The sequence below is a fragment of the Muntiacus reevesi genome, chromosome 17 (genome assembly GCF_963930625.1).
Source record: "Muntiacus reevesi chromosome 17, mMunRee1.1, whole genome shotgun sequence".
Lineage (NCBI taxonomy): Eukaryota > Metazoa > Chordata > Mammalia > Artiodactyla > Cervidae > Muntiacus > Muntiacus reevesi.
Window position 1 is genome coordinate 28,481,494 of NC_089265.1, and position 21,154 is coordinate 28,502,647.

The 21,154-nt window shown below is 40.4% G+C and overlaps 1 pseudogene; it reads right to left on the minus strand.

Moving 5' to 3' along the window:
* Positions 1-201: 201 nt before the first annotated feature.
* LOC136148814 (U2 spliceosomal RNA) lies at positions 202-380 on the minus strand (annotated as a pseudogene).
* Positions 381-21,154: the final 20,774 nt, after the last annotated feature.

Sequence of the window (21,154 nt, forward strand, 5' to 3'; positions counted from 1 at the left end):
GTAAAGAGTATAAGATCTATGTCTAGATCATTTCTTCTTTTTTCTTTTTAACATGAGGATTTCCAGTGGTGTCCAGCACCATTTGTTGAAAAGACTATCTTTTGTCCATTGTATGGCCCTTGATCTGTTGTCAAAGATCAGTTGACTGTAATTATGTGTGTATATTTCTGGATTTTCTATTCTTTCTATTGATATGAGTCTGTTCTTTCACCAATCCCACAGTGTCTTGCTTACTGTAGCTTTAGAGCAAATCTTTAGTTGCATAATGTCAGTGCTCCAACTTCATTCTTCAATATTGTGTTGACTCTTCTGGTTCTTTTGCTTTTCCATATGAACTTTGGATACTACACTTGATCTTAGCCAAAAGGCCGAGAAGCGATCCATATGAACTTTGGAATTAATTTGTTGAAATCCACAAAATAACACCGGGACTTTGATTGGGATTACATTGAATCTATAGATCAAGTTGGGAAGAACTGACTTATTGACAATATCGAGTCTGCCAATCTATGAACACATAACATCTCTCCCTGTATTTTCTTCTTGTTTGATTTTGTTCAGAGTTTAGATCAGAGTTTTATCAAAGATTTTTAGTTTTCCTCATACAAATTTCATACATTTTTGGTTAGATTTTTACATACATATTAATATATTTTTGGTGCTAGTGAAAATAATAATTGCACTTTTAAATTCAAATTCCACTTGTTCATTACTGGTATCTAGGAAAGTGATTGACTTTTTTAGATTATTGGCTTTTGGAGTAAAACAAGATCTTTACTATTAACAAGTTTATTTCTGAGATGTAAAATTCTGTCTCCATGTTTTAACTGTATTACTATGTTTTTCTCTTCTATTACTCTATTCAGTCTTGACTGCCACAATCAGACAGACAGAAAATATGAGGACACTTTTTCCTAGCATCCGTAGTGGAGACCTTAGCAGTAGACAGGAATTGTTCAGGTTTGATCTACATTTTTTTTTCCCATAAATCCACCTACATAGTCCTTTTTACTTTTTGAATTTGTCAAACTTAAAAGTCTTATTTAAAGTCTATACTTTAGGAAAGTTTTGTTTCCTGATCATTGTATAGCTGGACTCTTTTCAGCATTCAGGTTCAAGGGCTATTTCCTCAAAGAGTCGTTTCTCACCACCACACTGAAAAAGTCACATGCTCAGGTTCCCTCTGCTATTGCATTACCTTTTCATTCTGTTTTCATTCGTACCTTCTTTCCACAAATGTTTATTGAATGCTATTTATGCTAAGTCATTTCAGTTGTGTCTGACTGTGTGATCCTATGGACAGCAGCCTGCCAGGCTCCTCTATCCATGGGGATCTCCAGGCAAGAATACTGGAGTGGGTTGTTATGCCCTCCTCCAGGGCATTTTCTGAATCCAGGAATTTAACCTGTGTCTCTTATATCTCCTGTATTGGCAGGCAGGTTAAATCTTGGTATGTACCACATACTGTCCTGGGCATTAGTCCAGTAGAACAAGAGAAGGGCTCCATGTGCCCCTGTCTCATGGAGCTTGCATTCTGGTTAAGGAGATAGACAATGAACAGGTAGATACTAGATATACAGTTTATCAGGTAGAGATAAATGATGTGGAGAAGAAGAATACAGAAAACAAAAATGCGGAATTCTAGGACTGAGGTGAGAGTGTGTAATTTTAAATGGGTGTGGCTAGGGAAGGCCTCACACTGAGCATTGACCTAAATCCAGTGAGAGAGTGACCTGCTCTCTGCAGAAGAACAAATAGAGAAAACCCAAAGTGCCAAGGCCCTGAGACAGCAGGCTGCCATAGGTGTTGGAACAAAAGCAAGGAGATCTGTGTGGCTGGAGGGGAGTGACCGGCGGGGAGAGTCATGAGAGATGAGTTCAGCAAGTTTAAAGGATGGGAGTGGGTAAGCTCCTGCAGGTCATCAAATTGTGAGATGCTTGGTCGTATCTGACTCTTCGCCATCCCATGTAGCCTGCCAGGCTTCTTTGTCCATAAAATTCTCCAGGCAAGCATGCTGGAGTGGATTGCCATTTCCTTCTCCAGGGTATCTTCTTGACCCAGGGATTGAAACCATGTCTCCTGCATTTCAGGCAGATTCTTTACTATTTGAGCCACCAGGGAAGCCTGTCATTGAAGGGACACTGGCTTTTCTCCAAATAAAAGGATTCTTTTAAAAGGGTTACTCTGCTTGCTACTGGGCTGGGAATAGACTATAAGAGAGAAAGATAGTTGAAGAGGACCAATTAGGAAGCTATTGTAAGACTCCAAGTGAGAGATGCTGGGGACTTGTACAGGACAAAAGCGGTAGAGGTGAAAGATAGTGGTCATGTGGTGGTGGATTTGGCTGTGAGATGTGAGCAAAGAGATGAGTCAGAAAAGAAGATAAACCACTGGAAGAATAGTTTGTCCCTGATGAATGGCAGGAAGACTGCAGATGGAACAAGTTTAAGCACAGGACGGGAAAGATCAGGAGTTTGATTTTTTTTTCCATTTATTTTTGTTAGTTGGAGGCTAATTACTTTACAATATTGTAGTGGTTTTTGTCATACATTGACATGAATCAGCCATGGATTTACATGTATTCCCCATCCCGATCTCCCTCTCCACCCGATTCCTCTGGGTCTTCCCAGTGCACCAGGCCCGAGTACTTGCCTGGGCTGGTGATCTGTTTCACTCTAGATAATATACATATTTTGATGCTGTTCTCTCGAAACATCCCACCCTCGCCTTCAGGAGTTTGATTTTGTACACATTTAAGTATGATGTCAAATGGGCAGTTGGATTCAACCCCTGGATTGGGAAGATCCCATGGAGGAGGGATTGGCAATGCACTCCAGTATTCTAGCCTGGGAAATCCCATGGACAGAGGAGATTGGTTGGCTATAGTCCATGGGGTCATAAGAGTTGGGCACAGCTGAGCAACCAAGCATGCACGCACACAAACATGCACAGGCAGTTGGGTACCTATGTCTGGAGTTCAGCCTAGATGTGTGTGTGTACATATGTGTGTATGAATATAAATGAATATCTGCATATGATTTTAAAATTACCTTTTAATTTAAGAAATATATATTTTTAATGAATTTAAGTTATATTTTTGCAGAATTTCTCAGGAACAATTGCAACAGTTGCATGGTGTGCAACTCAACAAAACTTAAAGCTTTGTTTTAAAACTCAGTCTCTTGTGGATATAAAAAGGTACTACTTGGTACAACCATCATAATCAATTTTTTGGTGTGTGTTGCAGTGGTACTATAGGGTTTATGGACCTATAGTCCAGAGGGTCTTATCTCAATATTTCTATTCTCTGCCATGGGAATCTATTTCTCAGAAAAGTACCCAGGTTTTTCTTGTTTTTCTTACATTGTTGAATATGTTGATGTGAACCACCAAAGCTCTTGATGGAACATTTCCAATTGGACAGATCACTCCTCCTATTTAGGGTCATATTGGCATGACCCCATGAAGGGATTTTGTGTGATGTGCAAGTTGTCATGATGTACTTTTTAAAAATAGTGTCACTGACATGTATCCACAAAAATAAATTAACCTTCCTATCTCAACTGACTCACATTTTGGAAAGAGAAACTTCACATGCCATTGATGGTATGAGCAGCAGGGTTGGGTCAGGATAAGAAAGTCATAGCCCAGCAAGGGGATAACTCTGATAGATCTTTTAATAGGTTTTTTTTTGTTTTGTTTTGCAAAGCACTGCCAACATATTGAACATGAACTGAGAATTGTATCAGTCTGGGTTGTGATTCAAGCTCTATCATTTTACAGATGGGCAGGATGTAACTTCTCTAGACTCAAGTGTTGAGAAATAAGATATAATAGAGAATAATTATAACTGTCCAGTGAGAGGAACTAATGATCTAATGTTTGACAAAATACTTAGAATAACACCTGACATATAGGTAGCCGTCATTGAATGATAGTTATTTATATCAACAACTCTTCCATTTAAATCTAAGAATTTGGTCTTTTGCAATACCTGAAATATATTGGAGAGATTCATTGACTTTACCATTTCACACCCAATTATTTTATTTTTAAATATCATTTAAGTAGCAAATGATGCTCCTCCAGACCTAAGTCTCAGAATATGATTTCCCAAGTTGTGGCTTGGACTCAGCAGATTCAGGGAAGGCTTCTTGAAAAAGTGAGCACCAGTCCAGGTGCAAAGACATGCCTTTGAGCAGAGGTGATTTGAGATGATCATCTCTTAATTGATGAGCAGGACTGCTACCCCAGGCTTAAATTTATCCAGGACAGAGCCCTAGTGAGAATGAGTCTCCAGATCATTAAATCTTGTAACTAAAACCTTTCCACTGCACTCTTGAACAGTTGACACACACATTTCATCTTTCTTGGCTGTTATTTGGACTTATTAAGCATTTCTGAAACACTTTTTCCCCCTAAATTGGCTGCATTTCATTAGCAGTTCCTCACATCACCCTGTGTAAAAGGTGAATGCAGCAGTTCATATATTATAGACAAGAAAATGAGGTCCAAGTAAGTACAGTGTAGTTTGGCCAAGGACACCGGAAAGTTTAGCCCTGGAATGAGCGACTAAACCCAGCATGCCTCAGTGTTGAGTCATGGTTGACTTTATCAAGGAGACTGTTCTTCATCCATGATTTGATTCAACACATTCGAAACACACACACACACACACACATGCACACACATGTACACACACACACACACACACAAATAATGTCCCCTCCTCTCCCTAAGAACAAGAAAACATTTCATGATTTCATAGTCATAATATTGTAACCAGAGTGGTCAATCTAAAATTGAGCCTGATCAAGTCACTCTTCTGTGCAAGGCTGGTTCTTATTCTCCATCACCCCGGTATAAAGTCCAGTCTTCTTAATGTCATACATGCCTTCTCACTGTCCTTCCACACCCCTACTGCCAGCCTTCCCATCTTTTTGGTCATGGGGCCAACTTTCAGCTCTTGTAATGAGCCTCTGTCTGTAACATGTAGGAAAGAATCTTCTCCCATCTCCTTTCCTTTCCTTTTATTACCTGTCACATTTTTTAAGAAGTTTCCCTACATATCTCAAGACCAGGTCAGTTAGCCCTTCTGCACACCCCTATTGTACATGATATTTTTACCACTTATGTCACTAAAATTATCTTAGTTCCATCTTTTCCATGAAATTTCAATCCCCCTGAGGACAGCCATTTACCTGCTTCATTGTAAACCCCTATTGCCTAGCATAGTCCATACAAATAGTAGTGATATAATAAATAAGTTTGGATGGTATGAACGAACAATATGCCATGTGATTTGACATTTTTTATCACACAGGATCATAAGGTTACTCCCTTTTGTGTCAAACTCTGGGATAAATGCTAGAGATATAAGAGGTTTTGGTCTGAAGCTTTAATGGTGAAATTGCTGGCAACTGCCAAGAGGGAGGGGAAGGGAATGATGAAACCAGTGTAGATGTTCCGGCTTAAGATAACATCCTTTATATCTGTATCTGTTGACAGCCCTTGGTCTTTTATAGGTGTAATCAGGGCAACCATATAGTCGTCCAAACTGGTACAGCTCAGTGGAAATGGACTCTGTTGAGAATGATATGTTGACAGTCAGTAAAAAGTAGGACCATCTCAAATCAAGTGTGTGATCACTCTAGGTGTATAAATTACCCCAGTGTGCTGTTCATTTTGAGCTCAGTTCCTGGTTCAACTGAGTCATGTAGTGGGCTTAAAATTGCTGCTAGGTGAGAAATTGCACAGTGGCACCAATGGAAAGAGCTAAGGAATATGAAGCAGTCACGTTGCAACAGTTTTCTCTTGAAGCAGCTCTAAGCATAGTAGTCGTTCTATCTCAGTGACAGTAGCAGGTGAGAGAGGCACTTAAGCAGTAGTCCTATTGCTCAGTAAAAGTTTTGGCACCTGGATCTGGACATGAAGAACACTAACTGGGGAGCTGAAAGAGTTCCAGATCAACCGAATTGCTCGAAGCTGCCAAGTTGGCCTGAGAACTTTCCTTTGTGAGGGAGATGTGCATGATAGCCGAGACCACTCCTTAGCTGGAAAATGCAGTTTAAGCATATGTTTAAAAAAGCAATGATTAAAATATTATGTTTTCAGAGCCCTTTTTGTACTCCTGAATCCAGGGCTGTGCCAAACACTTAGCTGTGTGGAGGGTGATTATCTTTCGAGAACAGGATAGAAGCTTTCCAGTTGCCGCAGTGTAGGTCTCAGTGCTGGCAAGTGTTTAGGAAGTGAAAGAGGGGGACTTGCTCATTAGTAATAAAGGTGAAAATCCCTGACACCAAGAAGATGTTGAAATTCTGGTTAGCTTATTTATCTTGTTTTGGCAAATGTCCTATATCAAATGGAGGATGGCATGTTCCCATTACTACATTTATCTTTTATTTCCTGAGAGAATTTCTCCAAATTTATGTCCATCATCTATGCCTGGAGAATGTAATAATTTATAACTAACAAATTTATTGGCAGAATACAGTATTAATTGCATGGTAGTGACCTTGGGGTAGTGTGAAGAATCCTTTTGTAATAACAGAAGAATAGGAAATGGATTTTCTTTTTAAGTATACCATAGAAATAAACATACATTGAGAGAGGAAAACAAAAATAAAACAAACCCATGTAAAGCTGGTTGAAGTCAATCAAACCTTGGAATTCATCTTCATATCTTATTTTACTTTTTTCTAGTTTTTTATTTGCATCTTTTTGTAAAGTCCTGAGTTGGCACCAGGCACCTTTGTAATTGATATTCATAATTCCCTAACTCAGACTTCTAGGCCAGCAGTGTAATGATGGTTTAGGACTGGGTTCTTCCAGGAGAAATAAAAACCAACAGCAGGACAAAACAAAATATATGAAATGGTAGTTGCTATACAAGCCAATCACATCAGCTATATGCCATGTACTTTTGGGAAAAACTATACTCTGTGCCAAAAAAGCATTACTTGCTGTTTGGTATAAAGAATTATAATTGACAGGATGTCTATGAGCATAATATAATCAGGAAGCAAACTGTGGCTTATATCCTTTCTGACTTTTTATACCCTTGACCAAACAATAGCAGGTCTTTCATATGTCCAGGAGAACTGAGGAGTTTAGAACAGAAAGTGAAGAAAAATAAGTCAGGCTTCCAGTGGCATAGAAAAAAATCAGCACTGGTTATAAATGTGTTTCTAGAATTAAACAGCCTGGGTTCTTATCACAGCTCCATGCATTTGTTGTGTGACCTTGGGTAAGACACTTAACTTCTTAGCTTCAATTTCCTCATCTTTAAAATAGGAAAAGTAACTATAGCTTTGGTGAGAACTCAGTGAAATGATCCAGAAAATCACTTAGTAAAGTGTTTGACAAATAGTAAGCTTAATAAGGGCTTCCCTGATAGCTCAGTTGGGAAAGAATCTGCCTGCAACGCAGGAGACCCTGGTTCAATTCCTGGGTTGAGAAGATCTGTAGAAGGGATAGGCTACCCACTCCAGTATTCTTGGGTTTCCCTTGTGGCTCAGCAGGTAAAGAATCTGCCTGCAATGTGGGAGACCTGGATTTGATCCCTGGTTTGGGAAGATCCCCTGAAGAAGGGAAAAGCTACTCATTCCAGTATTCTGGCCTAGAGAATTCCATGGGGTTGCAAAAAGTCAGACATGACTGAGTGACTTTCACAGGCTCAGTAAATGTCAATTATAATTGTTCAAAACCCCAGTTATTCAACATTATGGCTACATTTTTCAAAATTTCAGGTTGTGCTTGAATATATGGTTAACACCCCAGGAATGTTTGTATTTGAGTTTTATGGTTCACTAAGATCATTCAGGCCTCCCACACTGCATTATTTCTAGGTCAGGGAGATCCTGAAATGTGGTTCATCCAGAGAGCCCCACCTTCCCAAAGTGCTTTGGTGGGCACTAGTCCTCCTTCTGAATGAGGGTCTGCCACCGCCCCCTCGGGGGAGCAAATGGGATTGCAGTACCAGGCAGGGGAGAGAGCCATGGATGATTTTTTTCCCTGAGGAATACCTTTAAATCTTGTATATCCTCTGTTGCTCTGTTACCGTGTTTTAATTTTTTTTTCTTTTTCTGTATTTTTATTCTAAGGCAAAAATCAATAAAGAGTCTGGATTACATGTCACGAGGCATGAATATTGTGTTTCCTCTAGAAACCATGTATTTGGATGGTGAATTGGCACCAAGACCTCACACCAGACTCTGAGAACGTCTCGTCCTCTCTTCCAGCCCTATTCTTCTTTTCTCTTTCCAATAACGCTAACCACAAGAATAGTCATCACTGTCTACTCATGTTGCTTCTCGCCGATTTTGCTTCTCCAACCCTTCCAACATGGAATTCTTGTGTTGTATTCCTTTTGTGTGAAATGCAACAAGTGATGTTGCTGGAGTAAGAGGTAAGAAGATTTGGATGAAAATTTTGAACCTTCTGGTAATTTGCTGTTACCTGGGTCTTATTATTAACCTTCCTGACTCCCAGCTGTGTGAAGATCGGGGCATGATAAGCTCTCCTCATTTGTCTTGCAAGAGTGTCATGAGGATAAATTTAAACAGTAAGTGTGCAAGTGCTTTTCCAATATGCATAGTATTTTCAAGGATACTATTTATTGTTAAATGCATTTATATCATGTTTGAACTTGTTGCAAAATTAAAAACTATTTAAGGCAAATTTGAAGTTACAGTTTCCTTGTGAAATATGTCTAGACTCATCTGGTTCTCTTTCCCATTTTTCTTAAAACTATATTTTAGAACAGTTTTATGTTCACAGAAACATATAACAGAAGGAACAGAGGGGCTGCTTCTATTTTTAATATTAAACTGGAGTATGACAAAAGTTCTGCGAAGTTATTGATCCCTTTTTAAAAAGTTGTTCCTTTGCTAGCCTAAGCTTTTATTGAATTTTTGGATGGTCTGTTTGATTTGTGTAAGTGGAAAAGTAAATAACTGGCCTAGAGATCTCTTATGCTTCCTCTCAGCTATGTAAAGTGTGTGTGTTATTTGCATAGCTGCTGCCATGGAATATTCCTAACCTCCATCCATTTTTGATGACTGTGAGAAAATTTTATTTATAATATTGGTAAGGAATGGGAATATACATTGTTCAAGAAATGTGAATCTATTCCCTAGAAAGTGGAGTACGGTCAAATTGAAGGTTATCTGTCATTGGAATAAATAGTTATTAAGTGGTGAGGGCATTCATTTTTTTTGTTTCCTATAAATAGAGGATTCTTCAATAGCATCCTCATATAAAGACTAATGCAATAACTAGAGAGTGATTGAAAACATCAAGGACCATCACAATAAAGCTCTTTACTCTGGGCCAGAGAATATACTCTGCTTTATAGCTGCTAGCTCATTTAAACATCATAGAAACCCTATGAGGTAGACCTTATGAGACTCATTTAATTGTTAAGGAAACTAAGGTTCAAAGAGATTAAGTAATTTCTTATAAAAGAGAGAAGCATCGTGGTTGAACAACTAGGATTTCTCCTCATATTTGCTTTACCTAGTCCTGAGAAAACTAAGCAGCCTCTTCTACTCATAGTACAGTGAGATATTTTAGTATTCTACATACAAATGGAATGTTTATGATGAATAGAGAATGCCTAGCCAAATGCTCTTCCTTATTGTTATGAGGAATGGTAACAATGATGATGATGATGATATTCTTTTGTCTTGTGCTGAATACTCCTCCCCACATCTTATTGCATTTAAGCTTTGCAATAATTCACTGAGGTAGAATCATCAGCCCTAATTTAGAGATGAGAAACTGAGTCAGTGAGGTGAATGGCTTGCCCAAGTCCCTTAAATATGCCTCTGACTCCCTAGACTGCATACCCTCTCTCTGTATCATAGTGATGTTAACTTACCTGTTTCTTGAAAGAGTAGTCTTCTCAAGATTAGATCACTGGTGTCCTAAGCACGATCTACCCACTGTAGCATCCTTTTGTCTCTAACTTTTCTATGAGGGGGGTATTGTGGGATGCAATAAACGTGCAGTTGGAGTGATTCTTTTGGGGGTTTTTGGGCTATGTTTGAGAACTTTTTCGAAAACTCTGTCTGGACAGTATTTTACAGATCCTTTTGTTCCAAAATATTGCCCTTTACTTCTGATTCATGCCACAGAAGCAGAGCATTTCTAAATAAACAAGTAGAGAGTACATCAGAAGGACTTTATGCCCGAGTTTCTGATTGCTCAGATGACAACCCAGTTCTATCACACCACACATTAAGTTTTGAATCATTTCCCTGAACCTAAGTATCTCTGGTAACCAAATTATAGTAACGTCCCCAAGGCAACCTGAGGTTTGGAAACCAAGTGGGCAGTTCCAAATTCTTGGTGGACCATTCCAAGGCATGCAACCAAGAGCTAAGGTCAGAGCCCATTAGAAGAGGGTGGGGAAAGAGGCTGTGTGGAGATTCGTGGCTTTCCATTGTACTGGAATTTAACTGGAATGAGTGAAGGCAATTTCCTTTAAGAATCTCTTCCCCCTGTCACCTCATTAACACCTCCAATGAAAGGCAGCTGTGAGACTGTTAACTCTTTGCTTGCACATTCTTGAAAGTGCTATTGGCTGAGATCTCTTGTCCTTGTGAGAAGATAACCTGCTGTTACCAATCTGGGTATCTGTAGCATTGAAATGAAGGTTTTTCCAAGACTCATATTTATACCCCAATAGCACGCCATTCTGTGGAGTGAGACATGCATTTCTGCCAGGTTTTGTATATTTTCAACTACTACTCCATAAGCTGCAGTATGTTGGGTTTTTTGAAATTTGGCTGCCTCAAACTCTTTTTGGAATTAAATGAGAGCGTATGTGAACATCCATTAAGTTATTAACTCATTCATTTACTCACACTTATTGTGAGTCACATTGGATGAGTGTCTGTTATAGGTCAGGTGACACGTCAACGTCAGGGGTCTAAACATTGTACCTTCCTTCAAGGAGCGTACTCTTGAATGTGAATTTAAATCATTATTCCAGTGTCGTGTGATAAAATCATGGCAAAAGTTACAATGGGAGCATAGAAAGGAGAGGCAGTAAAGCAGAGTCATCTAAGGGAGGGAAGATGGAAGAGAAGGTATCAGGTTGGCCAAAATGCTTGTTCTGGTTTCTCCATACCAACTCCCAGAAAAATCCAGATGAAATTTTGGCTAACCCAACACTTGTGCTGTTTTGGGCAGTAAGTGGGAGTTAGCTGTCTGGAGAAGAGCTGAGATGGAAAAGCAACCTGTGCAAAATCAGGAAAGGATGGTTTTGGCATGATGTTTGAGACCAGCTTCGTGTGCAGTGTAGTGGATACTTTAGTCCACAGCCCAGACACCAGCTATGGGAGGCAGACACACATTCTCCCAGCTACTGGGAATGTTGATGGCTAAAAAATCATCTCAGCCAAACCCCTTTATGAACTAGCCCTCAACTAATTGCCTCTTCCCCTGGGACAGTATGGGTCTAAGACACAGAGGTTTAAAGGCCAGTTCCCCTTACTTTAAGATAGATAATTCTGACTGTGTACCCTCTTTGAAGAGCTCCCAGTAAGATCTTCTGAAGCCTCTGTTGCAACTGTACCACATTTCATCTTCTCCCTATGATCCTGCTCTCACAGCTGGTGTCCTCTGTCAATTGGTATAAGACGGACTCAAAAAGTTCACACCTGGATGTGACACAACCTTTCTGCTCTCATCGGGAAGACTTAATTTCAGGTCATACCTAGCTACCGAAGATGCTGGAAAATGTCATTTCTAGCTTATGCACATAGTCTCAACTCTGTCATAGACGAGAGAAAACTCGCTTGGTGCACGATGCTTCCAGGACAGGTGAGATATCTAGGGAGGGAAGCAGAAATCATTTCAGGTTAAACAGAATGCTAAGCCAAGGTGTTAGAACTTGCTTCTGCAAATCGTGGGGAGCCAGTGAGTAGTGCAGGGATTGGACAGTGAATAATTTACCAGAAGGAATTTTATTGGTAGGTGAGTCAAACTACTATACAACTCTTCCTGTGGAAATATTGTTTTATCATGGTATCTTTAGCAAAGGATAGGATCTCTGGTCTGAACCTAGCTGGTGTTTCTGCTCTCTACTTTCTTGTCATCTGAGGAAAAAATTGGACATTGCTCTGTCAGAACAACTGTGGATGAACTGTTCTCAACCTTTCTTTGAAAGAAGAATTGACATAGCCATTTCCTCCCTCCGTCTCCCCAGAAACACAGGTGCAGGGCCTAAGGATGAGATTTAGTGAGTTAAAAAAAAAAAATAGAATGTCATCATCTACTTAGAGATGGAGATGGGATAATGTGGAAGAGAGAGGACTAGTCTTTTGGGTCTAGTCAAGAGATGTGGGCTTGGTCCTGTGCTGATTCTGGCTCTAGATTGATGACTTTGCTCACATCACTTGGATTCTCTCTCACTCACCTCTAAGTTGAGTGACTTGATAGAATTAAGAAGTTGCCCTTCAGCTTAAAAACTTAACCGTACTTTGATAGGCTTGAAACCTGAAGTTTGGAACCAGCTGGCATTGGAGCTCTAAAAAGGTATGTAGAATTTAATTAAAGTTTCTATCTTAATTTTAGCAAAGTCAATCACTGTCTGACAACAAACAGCAGTCTAGTAATCGTTCTGTGATCTCTCATAAACTGAGGAGATGAGTTTTATTTTTTTTCAGCCAACTCCAGATTCTGATTCTCCTGAATATTGAGCAAAGGGGAAATTTCAAGAGAAGGTCTCTGGATGGTTCATGGCTGTAGGGCATCTCAGATTACAAAGGCTTAGAAAGAGTTCACAGAAGAATGACTAACATGTTCTTTCCTCATGGTATTCTGATGTCTGCGTGTGTGCTAAATTGCTTCAATTGTGTCTGACTCTTTTCAGCCCCATGGACTGTAGCCTACCAGGCTCCTCTGTCCATGGGTTTCTCCAGGCAGGGATACTGGAGTGGGATGCCATTTCCTTCTCCAGGGGATCTTCCTGACCCAGGGATTGAACTTGAGTGTCTTATGTCTCCTGCACTGGGAGGCAGGTTCTTTAAAATTAGTGCTGCCTGGGAAGCCCCATTCTGATGTCTATGGGAAAGGGATTATGTGGGAAAGGAATTATGAGAGTTGGCATTTAACTTGGGAGCCAACCAGATCGCTCTGGACTGGCCTTGAGCTTGGGCAGCAGAACACACTCTCAGCTGCGTTGGGAGTGACAGACACATTTCCATTGTTCTGGGCCCGTTTTACAGAGGAAGTGGTTACAGTCTGTGATGGCAGTGGCTTAAGGAGCCAAGGAGAACAGAGGTGAGCAATTCTGGCAGAATGCAATGAACCGAGCTGGAAATTCACCGGAACACCAGGAGTCCCATTGGCCAAAAGAACTACGTGACCTCCTCCACCCTCACGTGACCATGATACTCATTCTCCACCTTAAAAAAAAATAGAGTAGCATGGTGCTAGAGGTTCAGTCTTAAGTGACTTCAGTCACCCATAGCTGTTGGCTGAAGGGCAAGAATCTTGTATTTACAATTGGAATCAATGGGTAGCGAGGTGTGCACACAAACCGTCAATGCTTTCATGGCAAATCCTCCCTTTTCAGATAGTTTTGAAAGGCCAATTTACTTAGAAAGTCTTATTTCTCCCAGATTAGCAGTCACGTCAGCACTTCAAATGCTAGCAGGGAGCAAGAATCAGTATCATGTTTGTCTAGAACATGGGAGGTGTCAGACACCTGGGCCTCTGTTCATCCTGGGACAAGGTACAGGCGGGAACTGGGGCACAATGCCGTTCTTATTCTGAATCTGCATCCATCTGTACTCCACAGCGGGCAGACAAAAGAGGATTGTTAGCACTTCAAGCTACCTTAACAGAGTCATCCCGCTTGACTCTTTATTAATTGCCCCATCTGCTAAGTGAGCACTCTCTGACACAGGTTGGTCCAGCTCTCTTAAAGCCCTTCGTCTGCTTCCTATTGGTTCCACATGTGTTTGTATTTGTTCTCAGTAGGCAGAGATTCCAGAGAGAAAATGAACCGCTGCAGATCGATTGCAGTATCAGTCATGCAGAAGACGTGGTGCAGTGTGCCATTTGATTTTGATCTAGTTTTAACCCTTGCAAGGCAATGGCCCTCCCTTCTTGGGTTTTGTTGACCTCAGTTTCTGTTTGAAGTCTCAGAGGCTAAAGGTAAGAGAAAAGTCTGAGGCTTGGAGGTGGCATTTCCCCTTTAAGTTGAAATCTTTTTGTATCTTTCTGAGACAGGGCAATAGAAAAGCCAGAAAGCATTCATGTGATATGTGTGTGTGTGTGTGTGTGTGTGTGTGTGTGTGTGTGTGTGTGTGTGTGTGTGTGTGTGTGTAATACTGCTGCTGCGAAAAGATATGCCTTGTTTTTGTAGCCAATGATAACTCCCCACAAAAGTACACTGAATAAATGCTGGAGAGGGTGTGGAGAAAAGGGAACCCTCTTACACTGTTGGTGGGAATGCAAACTAGTACAGCCACTATGGAAAACAGTGTGGAGATTTCTTAAAAAACTGGAAATAGAACTGCCATATGACCCAGCAATACCACTTCTGGGCATACACACTGAGGAATCCAGATCTGAAAGAGACACGTGCACCCCAATGTTCATCGCAGCACTGTTTATAATAGCCAGGACATGGAAGCAACCTAGATGCCCATCAGCAGATGAATGGATAAGGAAGCTGTGGTACATATACACCATGGAATATTACTCAGCCGTTAAAAAGAATTCATTTGAATCAGTTCTAATGAGATGGATGAAACTGGAGCCCATTATACAGAGTGAAGTAAGTCAGAAAGATAAAGAACATTACAGTATACTAACACATATATACGGAATTTAGATAGATGGTGGCGATAACCCTATATGCAAAACAGAAAAAGAGACACAGAAATACAGAACAGACTTTTGAACTCTGGGGGAGAACGTGAGGGTGGGATGTTTTGAAAGAACAGCATGTATATTATCTATGGTGAAACGGACCACCAGCCCAGGTGGGATACATGAGTCAGGTGCTCGGGCCTGGTGCACTGGGAGGACCCTGAGGAGTCGGGTGGGGAGGGAGGTGGGAGGGGGGATCGGGATGGGGAATACATGTAACTATATGGCTGATTCATGTCAATGTATGACAAAACCCACTGAAATGTTGTAAAGTGATTGGCCTCCAACTAATAAAATAATATTAAAAAAAAAAAAAAAAAAAAAAAAAAATACACTGACAACACCCTCAGACTCTGCCCACACTGAAAAAAGACAGACCAGCCCGTCTCAACGGTTTACTTAGGCGACCATTCTTCCTAGTATGATGTGTCTTGGTCCTTTCCTTTATTTTGTTTTAGAGAGATTCAATGAGATTGAGTTAAGGATGTGGCGTCTATTTCAGCCTCAGCTCTGCAATTTCCAGATTTAGCTTGGATTATGTTACAGTCCTCATGATACTGAGAGATTTTCCTATGGACAACTTGGAGATAAAAGAGAGAAACAGGAAGGGTGTAGTGTCTCCTCTCAAACTTTCTTTATACTGGGGTCTGAGGGTTGCATGGATCTGTGTGTGTTTACATGTATGTGTGGATGTGTGGGTGTGTGTGAGGGAGAGGGAGAAAAGGGAAAAAAGTACTGCACAGCAAGCAAAGCTCCTTAACTTCTCAATAAGGATTTTTGAGCTCCCTGCTATTTATTGAAACTCCAGGAACATAAAGATGGAGACCTTGGAGGGAGGGATGAGCCCTTGATGTTTTGGAATGACAGTACTTTCTTGTCAACCCCTGAAATCTCACTTTCTGCTCTGTGCCCCTGACTTAGATTCTGAGCCCTACTCTGCTGATTGAAGCAGCTCTGTCTCTCCTCTCCTGTCTTCCTTGGAAGAGAGAACTGTATCTCTTGGGATTCCTGCTGTTGGAGACAATAGAAAATAGAGTCAAAACTGGCATACATAAAAAAGGTGTTTTACAAGTTTACCATACATGTGGGGTAGGGGTAGGACTGGCTTTGGCCCTGCCTGCATTGTTAAGTTGCTTCAGTCTTAAGTCGCTTCAGTCATGTCAGACTCTCTGTGAACCTATGGACTATAGCTTGCCAGGTTCCTCTGTCCATGGAGATCTCCAGGCAAGAATACTGGAGTGGGTTGCCATTTCCTTCTCCATGGCTGCATTGAGGGACTCAAAGTCCATAGAAGTTGGTCCATTTCTATCTTTGAATCATCTCTGCTCTTTCTAAGTCTTGCTTCCTTCTCAGACTCCATATGTTGGTATGATGACTGCATTAGTACCTTCCAATTTCATGTCTGGGTAGAAAGAGAGGTTTTTTTTTTTTTTTTTTTTTTTTTTTTTTTCTTTCCAGTGCACTAGAAAATGTCTCACTGGATCTGGCTTAGATTAGTTCACTTGTACAAACAGGAACCAACCCTGAGGCCAGGGGATGCAGTTCTCTGGCCTGGACTGAAGCTATCGTTTTCTTGGAGCTAGAGTAGAAGTCAGTCATAAGTTCATTAAAGCGAATGTTTTTTTCTTAAAAGAAAAATCTGAGTATTCTTATCAAAGGAAGACGGAGCAGAGGCTGCCTGTCTAAAGAACAGTACAGAGTCTTAGATATATAAAAAACAGAAAGGTAATTTGGTCAATCAGCGTCATTATGTATATTTGTCCATCTATATGTAATATGTATGTATATATCATTTCTCTTTCGTACTCTCTGATGTGTGTATGTGTACTCATAAGGACACTGGTCAAACATACCGATTTTGAAATCAGATGACCTGGGTTCAAATCTTAATTACAACAGTTCATGGACTTTTGGATAAGTTACTTAAAATCTTGGATTGCTTGAAACCTATGCTATAAACATCTGTGATTGTGTTCAGTCCGTTCAGTCGCTCAATGGTGTCCGAACATTTGAGACGCCATGGACTGTGGCATACCAGGCTTCCCTGTCCATCACCAACTCCCATAGCTTAATAAACCCATGTCCATTGAGTCAGTGATGACATCCAACCATCTCATCTTATGTTGTCCCCTTCTTCTTCCACCTTCAATCTTTCCCAGCATCAGGGTCTTTAAAATGAATCAGTTCTTCGCATCAGGTGGCCAAAGTATTGGAGTTTCAGCTTCAGCACAAGTCTTTCCAATTAATATTCAGGACTGATTTCCTTTAGGATGGACTGGTTGGATCTCCTTGCAGTCCAAGGGACTCTCAAGAGTCTTCTCCAACACCACAGTTCAAAAGCCTCACTTCTTTGGTGCTCAGCTTTCTTCTTAGTCCAACTCTCACATCCATACATGACTACTGGAAAAACCATAGCCCTGACAAGATGGACATTTGTTGGCAAAGTAATGTCTCTGCTTTTTAATATGCTGTCTAGGTTGGTCATAATTTTCTTCCAAGGAGCAAGCATCTTTTAATTTTATGGCTGCAGTCACCATCTGCAGTGATTTTGGAGCTCAAGAAAACAACAGTCAGTCACTGTTTCCCCATCTATTTGCCATGAAGTGAGGGGACCAGATGCCATGATCTTAGTTTTCTGAATGTTGACCTTTAAGCCAACATTTTCACTCTCCTCTTTCACTTTCATCAAGAGGCTCTTAGTTCTTTGCTTTCTGCCATAAGGGTGGTGTCATCTGCATATCTGAGGTTATTGATATTTCTCCTGGCAATCTTGATTCCAGCTTGTGCTTCCTCCAGCCCAGCATTTCTCATGATGTACTCTGTATATAAGTTAAATAAAGAGTGTGATAATATACAACCTTGATGTACTCCTTTCCTGATTTGGAACCAGTCTATTGTTCCATGTCCAGTTCTATCTGCTGATTCTTGACCTGCATACAAATTTCTCAGGAGGCATGTCAGGTGGTCTGGTGTTCCCATCTCTTTCAGAATTTCCCACAGTTTGTTGTGATCCACACAGTCAAAGGCTTTGGCATAGTCAATAAAGCAGAAGCAGATGTTTTTCCGGAACCCTCTGGCTTTTTTGATGATCTGACGGATGTTGGCAATTTGATCTTTGTTTCCTCTGCCCTTTCTAAATCCAACTTGAACATCTGGAAGTACATGGTTCATGTACTGCAGAACCGTTGGCTTGGAGAATTTTGAGCATTACTTTACTAGCGTGTGAGATGAGTGCAATTGTGCAGTAGTTTGAGCATTCTTTAGCATTGCCTTTCTTTGGGATAGGAATGAAAACTGACCTTTTCCAGTCCTCTGGTCACTGCTGAGTTTTCCTAATTTGCTAGCATTTTGCAGCGCTTTCATAGCATCATCATTCAGGATTTGAAATAGCTTAACTGGACTTCCATCACCTCCACTAGCTTTGTTCATAGTGATGCTTCCTAAGGCACACTTGACTTCGCATTCCAGAATGTCTGGCTCTAGGTGAGTGATCAAACCATTGTGATTATCGGGATCATGAAGATCTTTTTTGTATAGTTCTTCTGTGTATTCTTGCCACGTCTTCTTAATATCTTTTGCTTCTGTTAGGTCCAAACCACTTGTGTCCTTTATTGTGCCCATCTTTGCATGAAATGTTCCCTTGGTATCTCTAATTTTCTTGATGAGATCTCTAGTCTTTTCCAGTCTATTGTTTTCCTCTATTTCTTTGCATTGATCGCTGAGACTTTCTTATCTCTCCTTGCTATTCTTTGGAACTCTGCATTCAAATGGTTATATCTTTCCTTTTCTCCTTTGCCTTTTGCTTCTTTTCTTTTCACAGCTATTTATAAGGCCTCCTCAGACAAGCATTTTGCCTTTTTACATTTCTTTTCCTTGGGAATAGTCTTGATCCCTGTCTCCTGTACAATGTCATGAACCTCCATCCATAGCTCTTCAGGCACTCTGTATATCAGATCTAATCCCTTGAATCTATTTGTCACTTCCACTGTATAATCTTAAGGGATTTGATTTAGGTCATACCTGAATGGTCTAGTGGTTTTCCCCACTTTCTTCAGTTCAAGTCTGAATTTGGCAATAAGGAGTTCATGGTGTGAACTACAGTCAGCTCCTAGTCTTGTTTTTGCTGACTGTGTAGAACTTCTCCATCTTTGGCTGCAAAGAGTATAATCAATCTGATTTCGGTGTTGATCATTTGGTGATGTCCATGTGTAGAGTCTTCTCTTGTTTTGTTGGAAGAGTGTGTTTGACATGACCAGGGCATTCTCTTGGCAGAAGTCTATTAGCCTTTGCCCTGCTTCATTCCGTACTCGAAGGCCAAATTTGCCTGTTATTCCAGATATTTCTTGACTTCCTACTTTTGCATTCCAGTCCCCTATAAGGAAAAGCACATCTTTTTTGGGTGTTAGTTCTAGAAGGTGTTGTAGGTCTTCATAGAACCATTTAACTTCAACTTCAGCATTACTGGTCGGGTTAAATCAGCATAATTTCTAAAGAAACAAATAACTATCTTGTTAAAAAACCCATTTGTCTATTCTTATTTCTGCCACAAGCAAAAGTAATATTTCATGATCATTGAATAATTTCTTGAAAACATTTGATGTACTCTCAGCTAGCATCTTGAGAGTTGTCCAAAATTCTACTTTCCTAATTTTTGTGTTTCAGGAGGAGAAAGTGGTTTTCCTTCCCAGATACCTCTTTCCCACTGTCAGAGACCCTTCTTGAGTGGATGTTTTACATAAGTGTAACCCAGAATGACTGTGTATATATGAAAAATGAAATGATTTGTCTTTTGAGTGAAAACATCTTTTACTGTATTAAGCTTATGCCCTGCCACAGATATCTATTGGTCCACAAATCTTTCACCTTCCCACAAATGTTTCAACAGCTGGGACACAGTCTCATTCAGAAATAAATGTGTGCACCACATTTGCAGTCTGAAATCTTCAAACATTACTTGATTAGAATGAACATTATAATTCATTGTAATTTTTTTCATTTAAATAGCAGCCAATAAGTTTATACCATAATCCATCTGCCATCCCAAACATATTCAAAAGGTTTCAATTAAGGCCATTTTAGCCATGCAAAACCTAAGTATTTACCAAACTCTTTAAGTGCCTAAGGCAAGCGCATCCCAGTATGTGTATGTTACTCCCAAACTCCTAAATTATCTCCAGAAGAACTATACAAAAAAGATCTTCATGATCCCGATAATCACGATGGTGTGATCACTCACCTAGAGCCAGACATCCTGGAATGCAAAGTCAAGTGTGCCTTAGGAAGCATCACTATGAACAAAGCTAGTGGAGGTGATGGAAGTCCAGTTAAGCTATTTCAAATCCTGAATGATGATGCTATGAAAGCGCTGCACTCAAAATGCTAGCAAATTAGGAAAACTCAGCAGTGACCAGAGGACTGGAAAAGGTCAGTTTTCATTCCTATCCCAAAGAAAGGCAATGCCAAAGAATGCTCAAACTACTGCACAATTGCACTCATCTCACACGCTAGTAAAGTAATGCTCAAAATTCTCCAAGCCAACGGTTCTGCAGTACATGAACCATGTACTTCCAGATGTTCAAGTTGGATTTAGAAAGGGCAGAGGAAACAAAGGTCAAATTGCCAACATCCGTCAGATCATCAAAAAAGCCAGAGGGTTCCGGAAAAACATCTGCTTCTGCTTTATTGACTATGCCAAAGCCTTTGACTGTGTGGATCACAACAAACTGTGGGAAATTCTGAAAGAGATGGGAACACCAGACCACCTGACATGCCTCCTGAGAAATCTGTATGCAGGTCAAGAATCAGCAGATAGAACTGGACATGGAACAATAGACTGGTTCCAAATCAGGAAAGGAGTACATCAAGGTTGTATATTATCACACTCTTTATTTAACTTATATACAGAGTACATCATGAGAAATGCTGGGCTGGAGGAAGCACAAGCTGGAATCAAGATTGCCAGGAGAAATATCAATAACCTCAGATATGCAGATGACACCACCCTTATGGCAGAAAGCAAAGAACTAAGAGCCTCTTGATGAAAGTGAAAGAGGAGAGTGAAAATGTTGGCTTAAAGGTCAACATTCAGAAAACTAAGATCATGGCATCTGGTCCCCTCACTTCATGGCAAATAGATGGGGAAACAGTGACTGACTGTTGTTTTCTTGAGCTCCAAAATCACTGCAGATGGTGACTGCAGCCATAAAATTAAAAGATGCTTGCTCCTTGGAAGAAAATTATGACCAACCTAGACAGCATATTAAAA